The sequence below is a fragment of the Phalangium opilio genome, unplaced genomic scaffold (assembly GCF_054372755.1).
Source record: "Phalangium opilio isolate 3A_F unplaced genomic scaffold, DU_Popi_V2 ptg000360l_1, whole genome shotgun sequence".
Lineage (NCBI taxonomy): Eukaryota > Metazoa > Arthropoda > Arachnida > Opiliones > Phalangiidae > Phalangium > Phalangium opilio.
In genome coordinates, this window is record NW_028324230.1 from 3,998,468 (window position 1) to 4,014,796 (window position 16,329).

At 37.5% G+C, this 16,329-nt stretch overlaps 2 non-coding genes and 30 pseudogenes across 2 annotated transcripts; all 32 read left to right on the forward strand.

The window, feature by feature from the left end:
- The first annotated feature begins 1,603 nt into the window (after positions 1-1,603).
- LOC149602201 (5S ribosomal RNA) lies at positions 1,604-1,706 on the forward strand (annotated as a pseudogene).
- A 122-nt stretch (positions 1,707-1,828) lies between these two features.
- LOC149602202 (5S ribosomal RNA) lies at positions 1,829-1,947 on the forward strand (annotated as a pseudogene).
- A 363-nt stretch (positions 1,948-2,310) lies between these two features.
- LOC149602203 (5S ribosomal RNA) lies at positions 2,311-2,429 on the forward strand (annotated as a pseudogene).
- A 361-nt stretch (positions 2,430-2,790) lies between these two features.
- Positions 2,791-2,909, forward strand: LOC149602204 (5S ribosomal RNA; annotated as a pseudogene).
- Positions 2,910-3,046: 137 nt separating this feature from the next.
- LOC149602205 (5S ribosomal RNA) lies at positions 3,047-3,149 on the forward strand (annotated as a pseudogene).
- Positions 3,150-3,511: 362 nt separating this feature from the next.
- Positions 3,512-3,630, forward strand: LOC149602206 (5S ribosomal RNA; annotated as a pseudogene).
- Positions 3,631-3,991: 361 nt separating this feature from the next.
- LOC149602207 (5S ribosomal RNA) lies at positions 3,992-4,110 on the forward strand (annotated as a pseudogene).
- Positions 4,111-4,472: 362 nt separating this feature from the next.
- Positions 4,473-4,591, forward strand: LOC149602208 (5S ribosomal RNA; annotated as a pseudogene).
- A 137-nt stretch (positions 4,592-4,728) lies between these two features.
- Positions 4,729-4,831, forward strand: LOC149602209 (5S ribosomal RNA; annotated as a pseudogene).
- Positions 4,832-4,969: 138 nt separating this feature from the next.
- LOC149602210 (5S ribosomal RNA) lies at positions 4,970-5,072 on the forward strand (annotated as a pseudogene).
- A 122-nt stretch (positions 5,073-5,194) lies between these two features.
- Positions 5,195-5,313, forward strand: LOC149602211 (5S ribosomal RNA; annotated as a pseudogene).
- A 136-nt stretch (positions 5,314-5,449) lies between these two features.
- On the forward strand, positions 5,450-5,552 carry LOC149602212 (5S ribosomal RNA; annotated as a pseudogene).
- Positions 5,553-5,674: 122 nt separating this feature from the next.
- Positions 5,675-5,793, forward strand: LOC149602213 (5S ribosomal RNA; annotated as a pseudogene).
- A 362-nt stretch (positions 5,794-6,155) lies between these two features.
- LOC149602214 (5S ribosomal RNA) lies at positions 6,156-6,274 on the forward strand (annotated as a pseudogene).
- A 137-nt stretch (positions 6,275-6,411) lies between these two features.
- LOC149602215 (5S ribosomal RNA) lies at positions 6,412-6,514 on the forward strand (annotated as a pseudogene).
- Positions 6,515-6,876: 362 nt separating this feature from the next.
- On the forward strand, positions 6,877-6,995 carry LOC149602216 (5S ribosomal RNA; annotated as a pseudogene).
- Positions 6,996-7,131: 136 nt separating this feature from the next.
- On the forward strand, positions 7,132-7,234 carry LOC149602217 (5S ribosomal RNA; annotated as a pseudogene).
- A 122-nt stretch (positions 7,235-7,356) lies between these two features.
- On the forward strand, positions 7,357-7,475 carry LOC149602218 (5S ribosomal RNA; annotated as a pseudogene).
- A 136-nt stretch (positions 7,476-7,611) lies between these two features.
- Positions 7,612-7,714, forward strand: LOC149602219 (5S ribosomal RNA; annotated as a pseudogene).
- Positions 7,715-7,836: 122 nt separating this feature from the next.
- LOC149602220 (5S ribosomal RNA) lies at positions 7,837-7,955 on the forward strand (annotated as a pseudogene).
- Positions 7,956-8,091: 136 nt separating this feature from the next.
- On the forward strand, positions 8,092-8,194 carry LOC149602221 (5S ribosomal RNA; annotated as a pseudogene).
- A 362-nt stretch (positions 8,195-8,556) lies between these two features.
- Positions 8,557-8,675, forward strand: LOC149602222 (5S ribosomal RNA; annotated as a pseudogene).
- A 602-nt stretch (positions 8,676-9,277) lies between these two features.
- LOC149602223 (5S ribosomal RNA) lies at positions 9,278-9,396 on the forward strand (annotated as a pseudogene).
- A 361-nt stretch (positions 9,397-9,757) lies between these two features.
- On the forward strand, positions 9,758-9,876 carry LOC149602224 (5S ribosomal RNA). Its single transcript, XR_016379072.1, has one exon. It is a non-coding gene; the product is annotated as a 5S ribosomal RNA (ribosomal RNA).
- Positions 9,877-10,237: 361 nt separating this feature from the next.
- On the forward strand, positions 10,238-10,356 carry LOC149602225 (5S ribosomal RNA; annotated as a pseudogene).
- A 136-nt stretch (positions 10,357-10,492) lies between these two features.
- On the forward strand, positions 10,493-10,611 carry LOC149602226 (5S ribosomal RNA; annotated as a pseudogene).
- Positions 10,612-12,844: 2,233 nt separating this feature from the next.
- On the forward strand, positions 12,845-12,963 carry LOC149602227 (5S ribosomal RNA; annotated as a pseudogene).
- A 137-nt stretch (positions 12,964-13,100) lies between these two features.
- On the forward strand, positions 13,101-13,219 carry LOC149602228 (5S ribosomal RNA; annotated as a pseudogene).
- Positions 13,220-13,579: 360 nt separating this feature from the next.
- Positions 13,580-13,698, forward strand: LOC149602229 (5S ribosomal RNA; annotated as a pseudogene).
- Positions 13,699-14,061: 363 nt separating this feature from the next.
- LOC149602230 (5S ribosomal RNA) lies at positions 14,062-14,180 on the forward strand (annotated as a pseudogene).
- A 136-nt stretch (positions 14,181-14,316) lies between these two features.
- On the forward strand, positions 14,317-14,435 carry LOC149602231 (5S ribosomal RNA; annotated as a pseudogene).
- Positions 14,436-14,558: 123 nt separating this feature from the next.
- Positions 14,559-14,677, forward strand: LOC149602232 (5S ribosomal RNA). The gene has a single exon (XR_016378854.1). It is a non-coding gene; the product is annotated as a 5S ribosomal RNA (ribosomal RNA).
- Positions 14,678-16,329: the final 1,652 nt, after the last annotated feature.

Sequence of the window (16,329 nt, forward strand, 5' to 3'; positions counted from 1 at the left end):
GCTGGTTATATTAACATGACTGTCCCAGGTCAGGTGTTTATCAAAGTATAGGCCTAGATATTTGTATTTATCTACTATTTTAATTTTTTCCTTGTTAAGTTCGATACCATTTAGTACCCTACTGACATCTGTACCCCTATTATGGAATATTATGCATTCCGTCTTTTTTATATTAAGGAGAAGCCCATTATCTGTGATCCACTTAAATATCTTATCTAGGTAGTGGTTTGATTGATCTATTGCATTTATTGGGTTTCTGGATTTATATAAAAGGAGCGCGTCATCTGCGTACATGAACATGTGACCAGACGGTGCCTGTTTTATGAGGTCATTTATAAATAGATTAAATTTGAGTGGAGATATTATAGAGCCCTGCGGAACTCCAGACATTAATTGACTTGGCGCAGATAAATCCCTTCCCACTCTAGTGTAGCATTGTCTATTTTCTAGGTAGCTTTTTAGCCACGCACTTGCAGTTCCTCTGATCCCTTGTTTGTATAGTTTGTTTAGTTGATGTTCGTGATCTACACTATCGAAAGCTTTTCGCAGATCCAGAAAAACGCCCACACAGATTTCACTTTGATCAAGTGCTTCTAGTATATACTTGTATGCTCCCCCTAATGCTTCCATTGTACCATTTCCACTACGGAAACCAAATTGAAATTCCGATAATATGTTAAATTTCTCCACGAAGGAGTTGAGTCGCACGTGAAAGGCTTTATCAAATATTTTTGCTATAATAGATAGAAGTGAAATAGGGCGATAATTTGACGGCGTTTTTGGGTCGTCTTTTTTAAAAATTGGAACTATTATGGTTTTTTTTTAGATTTTCTGGATAGATACCTAGATTGAAGGATAAGTTAATTAGGTATTTAAGAGGGGTTATTATGCTTTCTAACACTATTTTCAGCGGTTTAGCTTTTATGCCGTCAAAGCCAGGCGACGAGTTATTTTGGAGAGAGTTAATTATGGTTACAAGTTCTGCTTCGTCGGTTTCGTACAGAGCCATTGTGTTGGGGTTTAGTTCGAGAAAGTTTAATGATCTAACATTAACTGGTTTAGATTCGTTGCTAGTAAAATATTCATTTAAATTATTAGGGTGTAATGTAATTTGAACTGGGGTCATTTGACCTTTTCCCAATAGTTGATTTACAATTTGCTATTTTTCTTTATTCGTTTTTGAACCATATAACTTACTCCTGAAAAACTCATTACGGCTATTTCTAATAATATTGTTTGCTCGGTTTCTAAGATGTAGGTATTGATCTTTGTTCATATGTGAGGGCGATCTTCTAAACCTTTTTTGTGCTTTATGTTTATTCCTCAAAATTTCTTTTATATCGTCTGTTATCCACGAGTCTTTTCCTAATTTTATTGTCTTGTATGCAAAACTCATGTTATATTCGGCACTGATTTTTTCTTCGAAGAAATCATAAGCAGTATTAATGTCAGAGTTATTGTAACTCTGCGTGCCGTTGGCTTTTTCACTTTTATTTCCTCTTTTAAATTCCACCAGATATGAAAAAAGCAAACATATCTTCTTTTTTATATTGTTTTATAAAGATGAAAGTTAATTAAATTCAAATTATTAACTAGCACTATCGGCAACGGCCATATCACGCTGAATACACCGGTTCTCGTCCGATCACCGAAGTTAAGCAGCGTCGAGCGCAGTCAGTACTTGGAAACTCTGCGTGCCGTTGGCTTTTTCACTTTTGTTTCCTCTTTCAAATTCCACCAGATATGAAAAAAGCAAACATATCTTCTTTTTGTTATTGTTTTATAAAGATGAAGATTAATTAAATTCAAATTATTAAATAGCACTCTCGGCAACGGCCATATCACGCTGAAAACACCGGTTCACGTCCGATCACCGAAGTTAAGCAGCGTCGAGCGCTGTCAGTACTTGGGAGGGAGGCCACTTAGGAACACTGCGTGCCGTTGGCTTTTTCACTTTTTTTTCCTCTTTTAAATTAAAATAGATATGAAAAAAGCAAACATATTTTCTTTTTGTTATTGTTTTAAAAAGATGAAGGTTAATTTGTCTCACTTAAGTTAAAATTCGAATTATTATCTAGCACTCTCGGCAACGGCCATATCACGCTGAAAACACCGGTTCTCGTCCGATCACCGAATATAAGCAGCGTCAAGCGCAGTCAGTACTTGGAAACTCTGCGTGCCGTTGGCTTTTTTACTTTTATTTCCTCTTTTAAATTCCACCAGATATGAAAAAAGCAAACATATCTTCTTTTTTATATTGTTTTATAAAGATGAAAGTTAATTAAATTCAAATTATTATCTAGAACTGTCGGCAACGGCTATATCACGCTGAATACACCGGTTCTCGTCCGATCACCTAAGTTAAGCAGCGTCGAGCGCAGTCAGTACTTGGGAGAAAGACCGCTTAGGAACACTTCGTGCCGTTGGCTTTTTCACTTTTTTTCCTCTTTTAAATTCCAATAGATATGAAAAAAGCAAACTTATTTTCTTTTTGTTATTGTTTTAAAAAGATGAAGGTTAATTTGTCTCACTTAGTTTAAATTCGAATTATTATCTAGCACTCTCGGCTACGGCCATATCACGCTGAAAACACCGGTTCTCGTCCGATCACCGAAGTTAAGCAGCGTCTAGCGCAGTCAGTACTTGGAAACTCTGCGTGCCGTTGGCTTTTTCACTTTTGTTTCCTCTTTTAAATTCCGCCAGATATGAAAAAAGCAAACATATCTTCTTTTTGTTATTGTTTTATAAAGATGAAGATTAATTAAATTCAAATTATTAAATAGCACTCTCGGCAACGGCCATATCACGCTGAAAACACCGGTTCACGTCCGATCACCGAAGTTAAGCAGCTTCGAGCGCAGTCAGTACTTGGGAGGGAGACCACTTAGGAACACTGAGTGCCGTTGGCTTTTTCACTTTTTTTTCCTCTTTTAAATTAAAATAGATATATAAAAAGCAAACATATTTTCTTTTTGTTATTGTTTTAGAAAGATGAAGGTTAATTTGTCTCACTTAATTGAAATTCGAATTATTATCTAGCACTCTCGGCAACGGCCATATCACGCTGAAAACGCCGGTTCTCGTCCGATCACCGAAGTTAAGCAGCGTCGAGCGCAGTCAGTACTTGGAAACTCTGCGTGCCGTTTGCTTTTTCACTTTTGTTTCCTCTTTTAAATTCCACCAGATATGAAAAAAGCAAACATATTTTATTTTTGTTATTGTTTTAAAAAGATGAAGGTTAATTTGTCTCACTTAATTTAAATTCGAATTATTATCTAGCACTCTCGGCAACGGCCATATCACGCTGAAAACACCGGTTCTCGTCCGATCACCGAATATAAGCAGCGTCAAGCGCAGTCAGTTCTTGGAAACTCTGCGTGCCGTTGGCTTTTTCACTTTTATTTCCCCTTTTAAATTCCACCAGATATGAAAAAAGCAAACATATCTTCTTTTTTATATTGTTTTTTAAAGATGAAAGTTAATTAAATTCAAATTATTATCTAGAACTGTCGGCAACGGCTATATCACGCTGAATACACCGGTTCTCGTCCGATCACCTAAGTTAAGCAGCGTCGAGCGCAGTCAGTACTTGGGAGAAAGACCGCTTAGGAACACTTCGTGCCGTTGGCTTTTTCACTTTTTTTCCTCTTTTAAATTCCAATAGATATGAAAAAAGCAAACTTATTTTCTTTTTGTTATTGTTTTAAAAAGATGAAGGTTAATTTGTCTCACTTAGTTTAAATTCGAATTATTATCTAGCACTCTCGGCTACGGCCATATCACGCTGAAAACACCGGTTCTCGTCCGATCACCGAAGTTAAGCAGCGTCTAGCGCAGTCAGTACTTGGAAACTCTGCGTGCCGTTGGCTTTTTCACTTTTCTTTCCTCTTTTAAATTCCGCCAGATATGAAAAAAGCAAACATATCTTCTTTTTGTTATTGTTTTATAAAGATGAAGATTAATTAAATTCAAATTATTAAATAGCACTCTCGGCAACGGCCATATCACGCTGAAAACACCGGTTCACGTCCGATCACCGAAGTTAAGCAGCTTCGAGCGCAATCAGTACTTGGGAGGGAGACCACTTAGGAACACTGAGTGCCGTTGGCTTTTTCACTTTTTTTTCCTCTTTTAAATTAAAATAGATATGAAAAAAGCAAACATATTTTCTTTTTGTTATTGTTTTAAAAAGATGAAGGTTAATTTGTCTCACTTAATTTAAATTCGAATTATTATCTAGCACTCTCGGCAACGGCCATATCACGCTGAAAACACCGGTTCTCGTCCGATCACCGAAGTTAAGCAGCGTCGAGCGCAGTCATTACTTGGAAATTCTGCGTACCGTTGGCTTTTTCACTTTTGTTTCCTCTTTCAAATTCCACCAGATATGAAAAAAGCAAACATATCTTCTTTTTGTTATTGTTTTATAAAGATGAAGATTAATTAAATTCAAATTATTAAAAAGCACTCTCGGCAACGGCCATATCACGCTGAAAACACCGGTTCACGTCCGATCACCGAAGTTAAGCAGCGTCGAGCGCTGTCAGTACTTGGGAGGGAGGCCACTTAGGAACACTGCGTGCCGTTGGCTTTTTCACTTTTTTTTCCTCTTTTAAATTAAAGTAGATATGAAAAAAGCAAACATATTTTCTTTTTGTTATTGTTTTAAAAAGATGAAGGTTAATTTGTCTCACTTAATTTAAATTCGAATTATTATCTAGCACTCTCGGCAACGGCCATATCACGCTGAAAACGCCGGTTCTCGTCCGATCACCGAAGTTAAGCAGCGTCGAGCGCAGTCAGTACTTGGAAGCTCTGCGTGCCGTTGGCTTTTTCACTTATATTTCCTCTTTTAAATTCCACCAGATATGAAAAAAGCAAACTTATTTTCTTTTTGTTATTGTTTTAAAAAGATGAAGGTTAATTTGTCTCACTGAAGTTAAAATTCGAATTATTATCTAGCACTCTCGGCAACGGCCATATCACGCTGAAAACACCGGTTCTCGTCCGATCACCGAAGTTAAGCAGCGTCGAGCGCAGTCAGTACTTGGAAACTCTGCGTGCCGTTGGCTTTTTCACTTTTATTTCCTCATTAAAATTCCACCAGATATGAAAAAAGCAAACATATCTTCTTTTTTATATTGTTTTTTAAAGATGAAAGTTAATTAAATTCAAATTATTATCTAGAACTGTCAGCAACGGCTATATCACGCTGAGTACACCGGTTCTCGTCCGATCACCTAAGTTAAGCAGCGTCGAGCGCAGTCAGTACTTGGGAGGGAGACCGCTTAGGAACACTTCGTGCCGTTGGCTTTTTCACTTTTTTTCCTCTTTTAAATTCCAATAGATATGAAAAAAGCAAACTTATTTTCTTTTTGTTATTGTTTTAAAAAGATGAAGGTTAATTTGTCTCACTTAATTTAAATTCGAATTATTATCTAGCACTCTCGGCAACGGCCATATCACGCTGAAAACACCGGTTCTCGTCCGATCACCGAAGTTAAGCAGCGTCGAGCGCAGTCAGTACTTGGAAACTCTGCGTGCCGTTGGCTTTTTCACTTTTGTTTCCTCTTTCAAATTCCACCAGATATGAAAAAGGCAAACATATCTTCATTTTGTTATTGTTTTATAAAGATGAAGATTAATAAAATTCAATTTATTAAATAGCACTCTCGGCAACGGCCATATCACGCTGAAAACACCGGTTCACGTCCGATCACCGAAGTTAAGCAGCGTCGAGCGCTGTCAGTACTTGGGAGGGAGGCCATTTAGGAACACTGCGTGCCGTTGGCTTTTTCACTTTTTTTTCCTCTTTTAAATTAAAATAGATATGAAAAAAGCAAACATATTTTCTTTTTGTTATTGTTTTAAAAAGATGAAGGTTAATTTGTCTCACTTAATTTAAAATCGAATTATTATCTAGCACTCTCGGCAACGGCCATATCACGCTGAAAACACCGGTTCTCGTCCGATCACCGAAGTTAAGCAGCGTCGAGCGCAGTCATTACTTGGAAACTCTGCGTACCGTTGGCTTTTTCACTTTTGTTTCCTCTTTCAAATTCCACCAGATATGAAAAAAGCAAACATATCTTCTTTTTGTTATTGTTTTATAAAGATGAAGATTAATTAAATTCAAATTATTAAATAGCACTCTCGGCAACGGCCATATCACGCTGAAAACACCGGTTCACGTCCGATCACCGAAGTTGAGCAGCGTCGAGCGCAGTCAGTACTTGGGAGGGAGACCACTTAGGAACACTGCGTGCCGTTGGCTTTTTCACTTTTTTTTCCTCTTTTAAATTAAAATAGATATGAAAAAAGCAAACATATTTTCTTTTTGTTATTGTTTTAAAAAGGTGAAGGTTAATTTGTCTCACTTAATTTAAATTCGAATTATTATCTAGCACTCTCGGCAACGGCCATATCACGCTGAAAACGCCGGTTCTCGTCCGATCACCGAAGTTAAGCAGCGTCGAGCGCAGTCAGTACTTGGAAACTCTGCGTGCCGTTTGCTTTTTCACTTTTGTTTCCTCTTTTAAATTCCACCAGATATGAAAAAATAAAACATATTTTCTTTTTGTTATTGTTTTAAAAAGATGAAGGTTAATTTGTCTCACTTAATTTAAATTCGAATTATTATCTAGCACTCTCGGCAACGGCCATATCACGCTGAAAACACCGGTTCTCGTCCGATCACCGAATATAAGCAGCGTCAAGCGCAGTCAGCTCTTGGAAACTCTGCGTGCCGTTGGCTTTTTCACTTTTATTTCCTCTTTTAAATTCCACCAGATATGAAAAAAGCAAATATATCTTCTTTTTTATATTGTTTTTTAAAGATGAAAGTTAATTAAATTCAAATTATTATCTAGAACTGTCGGCAACGGCTATATCACGCTGAATACACCGGTTCTCGTCCGATCACCTAAGTTAAGCAGCGTCGAGCGCAGTCAGTACTTGGGAGGGAGACCGCTTAGGAACACTTCGTGCCGTTGGCTTTTTCACTTTTTTTCCTCTTTTAAATTCCAATAGATATGAAAAAAGCAAACTTATTTTCTTTTTGTTATTGTTTTAAAAAGATGAAGGTTAATTTGTCTCACTTAATTTAAATTCGAATTATTATCTAGCACTCTTGGCAACGGCCATATCACGCTGAAAACACCGGTTCTCGTCCGATCACCGAAGTTAAGCAGCGTCGAGCGCAGTCATTACTTGGAAACTCTGCGTGCCGTTGGCTTTTTCACTTTTGTTTCCTCTTTCAAATTCCACCAGATATGAAAAAGGCAAACATATCTTCATTTTGTTATTGTTTTATAAAGATGAAGATTAATAAAATTCAATTTATTAAATAGCACTCTCGGCAACGGCCATATCACGCTGAAAACACCGGTTCACGTCCGATCACCGAAGTTAAGCAGCGTCGAGCGCTGTCAGTACTTGGGAGGGAGGCCACTTAGGAACACTGCGTGCCGTTGGCTTTTTCACTTTTTTTTCCTCTTTTAAATTAAAATAGATATGAAAAAAGCAAACATATTTTCTTTTTGTTATTGTTTTAAAAAATGAAGGTTAATTTGTCTCACTTAATTTAAATTCGAATTATTATCTAGCACTCTCGGCAACGGCCATATCACGCTGAAAACGCCGGTTCTCGTCCGATCACCGAAGTTAAGCAGCGTCGAGCGCAGTCAGTACTTGGAAACTCTGCGTGCCGTTGGCTTTTTCACTTTTGTTTCCTCTTTCAAATTCCACCAGATATGAAAAAGGCAAACATATCTTCATTTTGTTATTGTTTTATAAAGATGAAGATTAATAAAATTCAATTTATTAAATAGCACTCTCGGCAACGGCCATATCACGCTGAAAACACCGGTTCACGTCCGATCACCGAAGTTAAGCAGCGTCGAGCGCTGTCAGTACTTGGGAGGGAGGCCACTTAGGAACACTGCGTGCCGTTGGCTTTTTCACTTTTTTTTCCTCTTTTAAATTAAAATAGATATGAAAAAAGCAAACATATTTTCTTTTTGTTATTGTTTTAAAAAATGAAGGTTAATTTGGCTCACTTAATTTAAATTCGAATTATTATCTAGCACTCTCGGCAACGGCCATATCACGCTGAAAACGCCGGTTCTCGTCCGATCACCGAAGTTAAGCAGCGTCGAGCGCAGTCAGTACTTGGAAACTCTGCGTGCCGTTTGCTTTTTCACTTTTGTTTCCTCTTTTAAATTCCACCAGATATGAAAAAAGCAAACATATTTTCTTTTTGTTATTGTTTTAAAAAGATGAAGGTTAATTTGTCTCACTTAATTTAAATTCGAATTATTATCTAGCACTCTCGGCAACGGCCATATCACGCTGAAAACACCGGTTCTCGTCCGATCACCGAATATAAGCAGCGTCAAGCGCAGTCAGTTCTTGGAAACTCTGCGTGCCGTTGGCTTTTTCACTTTTATTTCCTCTTTTAAATTCCACCAGATATGAAAAAAGCAAACATATCTTCTTTTTTATATTGTTTTTTAAAGATGAAAGTTAATTAAAATCAAATTATTATCTAGAACTGTCGGCAACGGCTATATCACGCTGAATACACCGGTTCTCGTCCGATCACCTAAGTTAAGCAGCGTCGAGCGCAGTCAGTACTTGGGAGGGAGACCGCTTAGGAACACTTCGTGCCGTTGGCTTTTTCACTTTTTTTTCCTCTTTTAAATTCCAATAGATATGAAAAAAGCAAACTTATTTTCTTTTTGTTATTGTTTTAAAAAGATGAAGGTTAATTTGTCTCACTTAGTTTATATTCGAATTATTATCTAGCACTCTCGGCTACGGCCATATCACGCTGAAAACACCGGTTCTCGTCCGATCACCGAAGTTAAGCAGCGTCGAGCGCAGTCAGTACTTGGAAACTTTGCGTGCCATTGGCTTTTTCACTTTTGTTTCCTCTTTTAAATTCCACCAGATATGAAAAAAGCAAACTTATTTTCTTTTTGTTATTGTTTTAAAAAGATGAAGGTTAATTTGTCTCACTTAATTTAAATTCGAATTATTATCTAGCACTCTCGGCAACGGCCATATCACGCTGAAAACACCGGTTCTCGTCCGATCACCGAATATAAGCAGCGTCAAGCGCAGTCAGTACTTGGAAACTCTGCGTGCCGTTGGCTTTTTTACTTTTATTTCCTCTTTTACATTCCACCAGATATGAAAAAAGCAAACATATCTTCTTTTTGTTATTGTTTTATAAAGATGAAGGTTAATTAAATTCAAATTATTAAATAGCACTCTCGGCAACGGCCATATCACGCTGAAAACACCGGTTCACGTCCGATCACCGAAGTTAAGCAGCGTCGAGCGCAGTCAGTTCTTGGTAGGGAGACCACTTAGGAACACTGCGTGCCGTTGGCTTTTTCACTTTTTTTCCTCTTTTAAATTCCAATAGATATGAAAAAAGCAAACTTATTTTCTTTTTGTAATTGTTTTAAAAAGATGAAGGTTAATTTGTCTCACTTAATTTCAATTCGAATTATTATCTAGCACTCTCGGCAACGGCCATATCACGCTGAAAACACCGGTTCTCGTCCGATCACCGAAGTTAAGCAGCGTCAAGCGCAGTCAGTACTTGGAAACTCTGCGTGCCGTAGGATTTTTCACTTTTATTTCCTCTTTTAAATTCCACCAGATATGAAAAAAGCAAACATATCTTCTTTTTTATATTGTTTTATAAAGATGAAAGTTAATTAAATTCAAATTATTAACTAGCACTTTCGGCAACGGCCATATCACGCTGAATACACCGGTTCTCGTCCGATCACCGAAGTTAAGCAGCGTCGAGCGCAGTCAGTACTTGGGAGGGAGACCACTTAGGAACACTGCGTGCCGTTGGCTTTTTCACTTTTTTTCCTCTTTTAAATTCCAATAGATATGAAAAAAGCAAACATATTTTCTTTTTGTTATTGTTTTAAAAAGATGAAGGTTAATTTGTCTCACTTAATTTAAATTCGAATTATTAACTAGCACTCTCGGCTACGGCCATATCACGCTGAAAACACCGGTTCTCGTCCGATAACCGAAGTTAAGCAGCGTCGAACGCAGTCAGTACTTGGAAACTCTGCGTGCCGTTGGCTTTTTCACTTTTGTTTCCTCTTTTAAATTCCACCAGATATGAAAAAAGCAAACATATCTTCTTTTTGTTATTGTTTTTTAAAGATGAAGGTTAATTAAATTCAAATTATTAAATAGCACTCTCGGCAACGGCCATATCACTCTGAAAACACCGGTTCACGTCCGATCACTGAAGTTAAGCAGCGTCGAGCGCAGTCAGTTCTTGGGAGGGAGACCACTTAGGAACACTGCGTGCCGTTGGCTTTTTCACTTTTTTTCCTCTTTTAAATTCCAATAGATATGAAAAAAGCAAACATATTTTCTTTTTGTTATTGATTTAAAAAGATGATGGTTAATTTGTCTCACTTAATTTAAATTCGAATTATTAACTAGCACTCTCGGCAACGGCCATATCACGCTGAATACACCGGTTCTCGTCCAATAACCGAAGTTAAGCAGCGTCGAAAGCAGTCAGTACTTGGGAGGGAGACCACTTAGGAACACTGCGTGCCGTTGGCTTTTTCACTTTTTTTCCTCTTTTAAATTTTAATAGATATGAAACAAGTTGGGAAAACCAAAATATTACCTCTCCGAGTCAAGAGGTCTACTACTACAAACTTATTTACCTAGATATGGAATTATTTCACTTTTTTGAAGTAAAAATTTACGAAATATTGAAGCAGTATTCCAAACGTAGCGAATGTACAGTAAAGCAGACGACATTTCACATCGAATAAGGATAAATCCTGGTTACATGGAAATCAGTTAATGGGGAAAAGATCAGGAAATGAATTCTACGCTTCAGTTGTTTACCCTATATTCTGATAGCTACATTCACAACTGGCTTGCAGTGTAAACACTATCGTCTCGTCTCACCTCAACAATATTCTTAGTTTGCCAACATGAATGTTAACGTTAAATAACACCAAAGCTAAATTGTAGCTAGACGCACCATAAAGAGAATAATAAGTCTGTAGCTACTACCAGTTTACCATAAGCCCTTTTACTAATCTAATTGCCACCATGATCTTTTCTTCTATTATAAAATCTTAACCTGATTAATTAATAGTGTATTTAACTTTTACTCTGAACCGTTAATGTCTCTTCATTTCAGACACGAAAATCAAAGCCAAAAGTTTACTTCACCTCAGGCCTCAATTATTTACTCTTTGTTTCACTAAGACTATTGCGAATAACGCTTGTTATACCCGCCGGAGTCTAGGTCTTAGTTTTCTTCATGAAAACACTAAACCAAGGATTATTCTATATACAGATGTAGTATAGCTTAAGTAATATATTAACAGCCATTTCAAATAACAATATTAAAAAAAATCTTTGGAATATCAAAATGAAACAGAGTTTTAAAGCCACAAAAGTACTAAATGCATCATAATTACGAAAAATACTTCCACATATTCACTTTATATTATGGAAAAAGGGAATATTAAGGTTCTGTATGATTTCTTAACACATCAACACAAGGCTAACTGCTAACGCGACGCACTAGTGTAACAATGGACGGACACACACAGACAAAAACATAAGCTGCTTTTTAACTCTTTCCGTATTAATTTTGAGTTGAGAAACAAGATTATCTTAAATATTAAAATAAATATAATTAGTATTAAGTATTTTCTTCGTCAGTTGTTTGCCTTATTGAGCGTTACATCGTTTTGATAAAGAACAATTAAACATTCTTCAGAGACCTGACTAATATTGGCGTTTGAAATGAAGCATACGCCGGTTGCTTCGCCTTGCTCAAATAGGTAGTATATAAGGGTGTCGAACTACACTTCAAAGCAAGAACAACCGCAATTGCGAAAACCTTTGGTGGACAACCCACTCTAGGGAGGCTAGACGTTTCTCGTAACCCTAGCTGATCGCCGCGAATGTCTTAAACTAAACGATGACGATGGAGTTCGAAGCCAATGAGACAGATTGGTGTCTATGTGGAATAGACGGAAGACCAGTAGATGGTGGTGTTTAGAAGCCAGTATGCACAGACTGGTGTCCAAGTGGGATGGACAAAGACCAGAAGATGGTGGTGATTAGAAGCCAGTATGTACAGACTGGTGTCCAAGTGGAATGGACGAAGACCAGAAAATGGTGGTGATTAGAAGCCAGTATATACAGACTGGTGTCCATGTGGGATGAACGAAGACAAAAAGATGGTGGTGATTAGAAGCCAGTAAGTACAGACTGGTGTCCGTGTGGGATGGACAAAGACCAGGAGATGGTGGTGTGAGAACTCAAGTAGAGGAGCCATTTCCGTGACTGTGAAAGCAGTTCGGAAATGGCGAACACGTTTGCTCCGATTTGGAAACTGCGAACGCGGTCACGTGGGTGTAACAACAGACACACACACACAGACAGACACACAGACACACACGAGCGTTACAGAACCTCTCCGTGACATACGTCACTCGGAGAGGTAAAAAGCAAACATGTTTTTTTTGTTATTGTTTTAAAATGATGAAGGTTAATTTGTCTCAGTTAATTTAAATTCGAATTATTAACTAGCACTCTCGGCAACGGCCATATCACGCTGAACACACCGGTTCTCGTCCGATAACCGAAGTTAAGCAGCGTCGAGCGCATACAGAACTTGGGAATACTGCGTGCCGTTGGCTTTTTCACTTTTGTTTCCTCTTTCAAATTCCACCAAATATGAAAAAAGCAAACATATCTTCTTTTTGTTATTGTTTTATAAAGATGAAAGTTAATTAAATTAAAATTATTAACTAGCACTCTCGGTAATGGCCATATCACGCTGAATACACCGGTTCTCGTCCGATAGCCGAAGTTAAGCAGCGTCGAGCGCAGTCACTACTTGGGAGGGAGACCACTAAGGAACACTGCGTGCCGTTGGCTTTTTCACTTTTTTTTCCTCTTTTAAATTTTAATAGATATGAAAAAAGCAAACATGTTTTCATTTTGTTATTGTTTTAAAATGATGAAGGTTAATTTGTCTCACTTATTTTAAATTCGAATTATTAACTAGCACTCTCGGCAACGACCATATCACGCTGAATACACCGGTTCTCGTCCGTTCACCGAAGTTAAGCAGCGTCGAGCGCAGTCAGTACTTGGGAGGGAGACCACTTAGGAACACTGCGTGCCGTTGGCTTTTTCACTTTTTTTTCCTCTTTTAAATTTTAATAGATATGAAAAAAGCAAACATGTTTTTTTTGCTATTGTTTTAAAAAGATGAGGGTTAATTTGTCTCACTTAATTTAAATTCGAATTATTAACTAGCACTCTCGGCAACGGCCATATCACGCTGAAAACACCGGTTCACGTCCGATCAACGAAGTTAAGCAGCGTCGAGCGCATACAGTACTTGGGTATACTGCGTGCCGTTGGCTTTTTCACTTTTGTTTCCTCTTTTAAATTGCAAAAGATATGAAAAAAGCAAACGTATCTTCTTTTTGTTATTGTTTTAAAAAGATGAAGGTTAATTAAATTCAAATTATTAACTAGCACTCTCGGCAACGGCCATATCACGCTGATTACACCGGTTCTCGTCCGATAACCGAAGTTAAGCAGCGTCGAGCGCAGTCAATACTTGGGAGGGCGACCACTTAGGAACACTGCGTGCCGTTAGCTTTTTCACTTTTTTTTTCCTCTTTTAAATTCCAATAGATATGAAAAAAGCAAACATATTTTCTTTTTGTTATTGTTTTAAAAAGATGAAGGTTAATATGTCTCACTTAATTTAAATTCGAATTATTACCTAGCACTCTCGGCAACGGCCATATCACGCTGAATACACCGGTTCTCGTCCGATAACCGAATTTAGGCAGCGTCGAGCGCATACAGTACTTGGGAATACTGCGTGCCGTTGGCTTTTTCACTTTTGTTTCCTCTTTCAAATTCCTCCAAATATGAAAAAAGCAAACATATCTTCTTTTTGTTATTGTTTTATAAAGATGAAAGTTAATTAAATTAAAATTATTAACTAGCACTCTCGGCAACGGCCATATCACGCTGAATACAAAGGTTCTCGTCCGATAATCGAAGTTAAGCAGCGTCGAGCGCAGTCACTACTTGGGAGGGAGACCACTTAGGAACACTGCGTGCCGTTGGCTTTTTCACTTTTTTTCCTCTTTTAAATTTTAATAGATATGAAAAAAGCAAACATGTTTTCATTTTGTTATTGTTTTAAAATGATGAAGGTTAATTTGTCTCACTTAATTTAAATTCGAATTATTAACTAGCACTCTCGGCAACGACCATATCACGCTGAATACACTGGTTCTTGTCCGATCACCGAAGTTAAGCAGCGTCGAGCGCAGTCAGTACTTGGGAGGGAGACCACTTAGGAACACTGTGTGCCGTTGGCTTTTTCAATTTTTTGTTCCTCTTTTAAATTCCATCAGATATGAAAAAAGCAATCATATCTTCTTTTTGTTATTGTTTTATAAAGATGAAGGTTAATTAAATTCAAATTATTAAATAGCACTCTCGGCAACGGCCATATCGCGCTGAAAACACCGGTTCTCGTCCGATCACCGAAGTTAAGCAGCGTCGAGCGCAGTCAGTACTTGGGAGGGAGACCACTTAGGAACACTGCGTGCCGTTGGCTTTTTCACTTTTTTTTCCTCTTTTAAATTTTAATAGATATGAAACAAGTTGGGAAAACCAAAATATTACCTCTCCGAGTCAAGAGGTCTACTACTACAAACTTATTTACCTAGATATGGAATTATTTCACTTTTTTGAAGTAAAAATTTACGAAATATTGAAGCAGTATTCCAAACGTAGCGAATGTACAGTAAAGCAGACGACATTTCACATCGAATAAGGATAAATCTTGGTTACATGGAAATCAGTTAATGGGGAAAAGAACCGGAAATGAAGTCTACGCTTCAGTTGTTTACCCTATATTCTGATAGCTACATTCACAACTGGTTTGCAGTGTAAACACTATCGTCTCGTCTCACCTCAACAATATTCTTAGTTTGCCAACATGAATGTTAACGTTAAATAACACCAAAACTAAATTGTAGCTAGACGCACTAATAGTCAATGCGCACCATAAAGAGAATAATAAGTCTGTAGCTACTACCAGTTTACCATAAGCCCTTTTACTAATCTAATTGCCACCATGATCTTTTCTTCTATTATAAAATCTTAACCTGATTATTTAATAGTGTATTTAACTTTTACTCTGAACCGTTAATGTCTCTTCATTTCAGACACGAAAATCAAAGCCAAAAGTTTACTTCACCTCAGGCCTCAATTATTTACTCTTTGTTTCACTAAGACTATTGCGAATAACGCTTGTTATACCCGCCGGAGTCTAGGTCTTAGTTTTCTTCATGAAATCACTAAACCAAGGATTATTCTATATACAGATGTAGTATAGCTTAAGTAATATATTAACAGCCATTTCAAATAACAATATTAAAAAAAATCTTTGGAATATCAAAATGAAACAGAGTTTTAAAGCCACAAAAGTACTAAAGGCATCATAATTACGAAAAATACTTCCACATATTCACTTTATATTATGGAAAAAGGGAATATTAAGGTTCTGTATGATTTCTTAACACATCAACACAAGGCTAACTGCTAACGCGACGCACTAGTGTAACAATGGACGGACACACACAGACAAAAACATAAGCTGCTTTTTAACTCTTTCCGTATTAATTTTGAGTTGAGAAACAAGATTATCTTAAATATTAAAATAAATATAATTAGTATTAAATATTTTCTTCGTCAGTTGTTTGCCTTATTGAGCGTTACATCGTTTTGATAAAGAACAATTAAACATTCTTCAGAGACCTGACTAATATTGGCGTTTGAAATGAGGCATACGCCGGTTGCTTCGCCTTGCTCAAATAGGTAGTATATAACGGTGTCGAACTACACTTCAAAGCAAGAACAACCGCAATTGCGAAAACCTTTGGTGGACAACCCACTCTAGGGAGGCTAGACGTTTCTCGTAACCCTAGCTGATCGCCGCGAATGTCTTAAACCAAACGATGACGATGGAGTTCGAAGCCAATGAGACAGATTGGTGTCTATGTGGAATAGACGGAAGACCAGTAGATGGTGGTGTTTAGAAGCCAGTATGCACAGACTGGTGTCCAAGTGGGATGGACAAAGACCAGAAGATGGTGGTGATTAGAAGCCAGTATGTACAGACTGGTGTCCAAGTGGAATGGACGAAGACCAGAAAATGGTGGTGATTAGAAGCCAGTATATACAGACTGGTGTCCATGTGGGATG